The following is a 5,769-nucleotide window of genomic DNA, read 5'->3' on the forward strand; positions in this document are numbered from 1 at the left end:
TAGCATTCCGAAAGTGTATGCTGGTGACTCTGAGGCTCTTACTGACATCTGCTGGCTGGGTAGCAGATCTGCAGGCTGTGACTCCCTGGAAAGTCCTTCCTCTATGTAATGAACAAGGATTTCCTTTCAATCCCTGAGCCAGTTATCAGTCTCATCATGACACAGGATGACATAAATTTGGATCATCTTGGAGATGAGTCTTAATCCCCTGTAAATGAGAACCTCCCTTGGCTTCCATAAGTATTAGATTTCCATCCTCCATTTATGCTTTGAACCTTAAGCAGAGTATGCAATCCATCTAATAGCATCTGAGGCTTTGGTGTGTGTTTGGGGGAGGGGAAGAGAGATAAGGACAGATAGCTATCGTTGCAGGATGCTTTCTGTTTTGATCAGTCTTCTACCATCATTACCAACATTTTCTGGGACAGAAGAAAGGACTGATCATTGAGTCAAGACATTTAGATGGTCCGGGTTGATTCATGGCCATTGAGTTTAATAACGGCCCTTCTTTGCTATAGTAGGAGGTTTTTAATCTAGGTGTTTAAGGTGGAAGTCTTGGCATAGCAGCAGGCAAAAGAACAGACTCTTTCTGAACTTTGTGCAAGTTATGGTCTTCTCTTCCAGAAGACATACAATTCCAATTGTTGTTTGCTACATAATCCTAAGGCTCAATAATGCTCCTGAGCTACAGTCTCTAATACAGTCTCTAACTTTACAATCTCGTTAGACATCCTTCCTGAATGATGCATGTATAGTTAGGGACAAGTCAGCAACAAGCAAAAATTTCTTGAATGAAATCTTGGAAGGCTGACTCTTGGGGCTAGAAGCCAAGTATTTCAACTTAAGTGAGTGTAGCTCTTCCTCAATGGACTAACTCCTAATTTTATTATTGGAAAAATGGCATAGTCTCTCAGGTCTCATAGCTCAGATATTCCAAACATTCAATTGTCCTAAATCCAATGTAATTGGTTTTCCGCTTATATATCTAGTTGTGTTTCAATAGTTCCTTTGAATTTTCGGAGGTTAGATTCCAGTTCCTCTTTATATGCTAAACAGTAAGTCAACAATTAAGGGGGTAGACACTTCCAATTGTATCTGAGTTACTGGAAAAAGGAAGAAAGATCCAGGCCTTTGTCTCTGGAAATTTCTGAACCCATGCCAGACCTTTACAATCCAGAAAGAAATACACACACACACACACACACACACACACACGCATGCACGCACACACACACACCCCAAAATAACAATAAACCCTTGGTTCAATGCAATCTTCCTTTGAAAATGACACCATAGATGTATGTGAAAAGTCCCCTTATTCCAGGTTGGGGTATAAGAAATGACTTCCCACAGAGGTGACCCAGAGTCCAACATTCACACCTTCCATCTGCAGATTATCAAGGATTATGGTCTTTCCTCCCCTGGGTGCCTCTTCTATGCAATGTTTAAGAACCTTAAGGTAGCTACTTAGTCATAGAGTCAGTCCAAATTAATTTTGCCTTTCAATAAAAGCTAGAATACCTGCTTTTTGAGAAGGATTGAATCATTCTCAAGGCCCTGCTTTTCTCAATTTATTGCTGTTGCCAGTAAAACATGCAGTGGCCAAGGCACAATGAAGCTATCTGAATAGAGTTTCCAGGCCTCTTCTGCCCAAGGAATTGCTGTGGAAGCAGGGGTTGAGGGGGATTTAGATTTCAGACACAAGGCATACGCATAGGCCATCCCAACCTTAGGTGAGGTTTTCAAACTGAACAAAGCATAAGAATTAAGGATCCCAGGGGAAGATGAGCTCGGGACTAAGCGAGCTCACAGCATGTTCAGGTTGGTCACGTTCTTCTGGGGCCAATATTCTACCTCTTACTACCTTTGATCAACCCTGTTACATTCCCTGAGTTTGCCCAGCAGAAAAACAAGAAGTCTTTTGACCTCCTGAGAAAAGCTCTGTAAGTACAATAGAAATTTCTTAGATGAAAGGCCAGATAAAGGCATAATTAAGGAAACCAAGAATATGAAAGGCAGGAGGAGGAAGAGAGAGATTTTAAATGAAACAGGTTGTAGGAAATAGACATTTTCCCTAAAACAAGCCGAAGACGTTAAAGAACAGGCACCAAAGAGAGAATATTTCAATTTGTCAACATCCCACATATTAGCCTAAAGCTGATGTTTTTAGCAACACTACAGAGTAAAAATGAATGAAACATGTTGATGACCTGTGGCCGGGCCCAATAAGCATCAAGGTTGGCACAGGAGACTGACTCTTCAAACCCAGGATTCTCAGATCTGCCAACATGTTCCTGAAAAAGATGACCCTGAAGCTGTTGGTTTCCATCAGTGGAGCTGGTGAGGCTACAAAATGTTTCCCCAGCCCAGAAGTTTCCATGGCCCCACTGAGAGAAGCACAGTGGTGGTTCCAAGGATTTAGGAGAAAAGCCACCATCCCTTTGGGAAGAAATCGTTCTTTTTTGTGAAACTCTTTCTGACTTGCTCCTGGGCTCTAACAGAGACTCTCTTATCAGATAACCCCATGATCCAAACTGTCCATCACAAGCTGGCTGCCGCCCTATCCGCCCAGGCGAGACAAGTGTGCCCAGAAATACATCCTCAAATGGGACAGGGCCTGAACAGTCCCTAAAGGCATAAGATGCATGAGCAGATAGTTTATACTCCCTATCTCAACCCATACCTGCAGCCTCACAAGGAGCTTCCTATGATTAGTAACTATAGATCAGTAACTAAAATTCTTAAACATGGCTTATTGATGGCTTTGAATGAAGTGCTGGTAACACTCGTAGTCTGCAGTGGTATCATAACTCACTCAGTAGCATCCATGAAAGACAGTAAAGGAAGACAATCCACCTTGAGGCAGGCCTATTTTTTGTTTGTTCATTTGTTTGTTCTCAGTTAAATTTTTTCATTCAAAACCAATTGTGGATTCATATGCATTTATAAGAAATGGTGCAGAGAGATCATGTGCACCCTTTACCCAGTTTTCCCCAGTGGTAATATCTTGCCAAACTATAGGACAATATCACAGCCAGGTATTGGACATAGGGTAGGACATTGGATATAGGACAATATCACAACCAAGTATTGACACTGATGCTGTCAAAATACAGAACAGTTCCATCACCTCGGCAGCCCCACTTCACTCTTGTATAGAAGCAGGGCTTCCCTCCCCCTGCCTCATCCCTGGGGCAGGTTTTTTAACACGTCTTATTGTCTTATCTTGCCTTCAGAGAGAGGGAAACTAAGGTCAAGATCTAACCCATCCCTGATTAGTGTCTAATCAGATCCAATGATCAAGAATTTAAAAGGCATTACACAGGATGATGGATAAAAAAGGAAGACTGAGGAAGAGCTATGCAGATGGATGTGTCCGATGGTCCTAGACTATGAGAATCTAGGTGTGCCCTCTGAGTGTTCTGCAGAAGTCTCCTAGTGCTGGAGGGGCTCCGTTGGGCAAATAGAATAATCTAGTTTGTAGATGTTAGTTGGCCTCTGTTCCAGTGAGCATAGTGCTTGCTCCAAATATCCATGATGACAGTGAGGAAGGTTACGTCTGGGTTAAACATCACATATATCACTTGCCAAGGGTGGCATGGCTGCCACCTCCAGCATATCATATCTGAAAAGGGCTAGTCATTTGTCCCTGGGGAATTAAACATTTATTTGCCTCCTTTCCTGTCATACCTCTGCCATATCAACATCCACGGCTTAACTAATGTCTTCTGTGCTCTCATGATATATTTTATATTACCATTATGTCGCTTTTAACCAAGAAATATGTGTCAAAGTAAAAGTAGTGAAGAAATTAGCTGATATTCAATAAATCAACTGGTTTTACAAGCCTCCTTATTCAAAATCAGCTGGTCTTATCTAAAGGTAGAATGACTCATTGCGGACTCACCTATGACTCCGCCTTGGACATAAAACCCTGCAAGGATAAGGTTTTCCAAAATACAGTATATGTAGTTTCTCCCACATGCAGGATTTACAAGTCTAGAACTCAAGGGGTAGAGGTAGGAGTAACATATCTTGTGATCATATCTAAATAACTCACTCATAAATTGCTTACCTCATATATCTGGATTTGGGGATCTGGTTGCTTAATGGTGTTAGTGTTCAAGGTTAGAATGCTTCTATCAATTCTGCTGAAGTGGAGATTGTCATCTGGCCATTTGAGAAATCTCATACCATTAGGTGGACAGGCAATTTAAGGGGGTCACGTTGTTAGCTGGGTGACTTATCCTTATTATCATGCATGAAAAGAGTTTCTGCCACACGATAGGGGCTAGAAGGCCTATGTATAGAGTTCAGGAGACTCCCAGTAGTAAAGTTAATGGAAGAGAGTGCAATCTTCTACAAACAAGACCAGCAAGGGGTCAAAGTCCTCAGAAATAACTGTTCAATCACTCCTATGATAAACTAAATTATTGGTCTCAATTCTTCACTCTCCTGAAGCAGAATTTTCTATATCTACTCATGTTGTGTGAAGGATACTTTTCAGTCTCTTGACTTTGGACTTGACCACATGACTTCCTAATGGATGTTATCAAATATGATGTGAACAAAAGTTTGAAATACACTTGTGTAGTTGAATTTGTCCTCTTGTATCCCTGCATTTTGAATTAATAAGAATATGCCTTGGGTAGTCACTTGTTGAAAGAGGATGAGATATATGGCAAATGGATTTTGATCTAACCCACAGTTTAAGGCCAGGTCCAGCTAAATAAACCCAGGGTAGATCAGATAAGCCACAGCCAACCCACAGACCTGTGAGTGAGAAATAAATACTTGTTACTGTAAGTCACCTAAATCTTGAAATTGTTTTATATACGGTATTACTCTGGCAACAGCTGACTGATACAAAATCTAGCAAAGAATCCTGACTAGCTGAAACGTTAGCCAAAGGCAAGAGGAATATAAAATTCATGGCAAAGAAATCCCTCAAATATCAGTAGTACCTCAGGATCTAATACTTAAGTGAGGATTACAGCTGCTACCTTTCTTATTATGTATCACATACTTAATTTCTCTTCTTTTTTCTTCCTTTCTTGACCATTGAATGCAAGGTAATATTGATCAGGTTTATCAATCAGCCATGGATTTTTTTAAATAATAGAGGATCATCTCTAGAATTAGAAAGAAACAGGTATTAGATAGAGAGCCTAAACAAGAATGTGGATACAATGAATTAGTATGGTTTCATATTTTCCCTCTCTTGGAAAGAGAATGAGTATATTTTCACTTTTATACTGGTTATATTGTCAGGCAGGGATATTTTAAAAATTATATGGAAAGAAGTGAATGTGGATATAGTAGACAGCCAAGAGGTAGAATGTAGCAAGTGTAGACATCACTGTCCTCTACATCTGCCCACTAATCCCCAAAACAACACTAGAAGGTCATCAGGTTCTTTTAGAAAGTTTAAGGTAGTGAATACCCCAGCAAGGAACCAGAGCTACATATGCATGACTGATTCCAAGAAGCTGTTAAAGTCACAGAATTAGAACTTATATAATGCCAAGGATTTTAAGACAAAGCTAGAAGGGTTTTTTGCCATCTGGCTTGGGGGAAACTAGTTAGATGCATTATATTTGGGATTAGTGGGAAATTTTAATGTGGAGGACCTATTGCAACCTGATGCAAGAGTCCAGAGAGAATGGATGAGGGCAGATCTCTATAGCTTATCGGTCCTCTGCCCTATAAACAGTCATCGCAGCTTTAGTCAATAATAAGGTATTATACTTTTAAAATTTTAAGAGGATA

The sequence above is a fragment of the Mandrillus leucophaeus genome, unplaced genomic scaffold, assembly GCF_000951045.1.
Source record: "Mandrillus leucophaeus isolate KB7577 unplaced genomic scaffold, Mleu.le_1.0 Scaffold410, whole genome shotgun sequence".
Lineage (NCBI taxonomy): Eukaryota > Metazoa > Chordata > Mammalia > Primates > Cercopithecidae > Mandrillus > Mandrillus leucophaeus.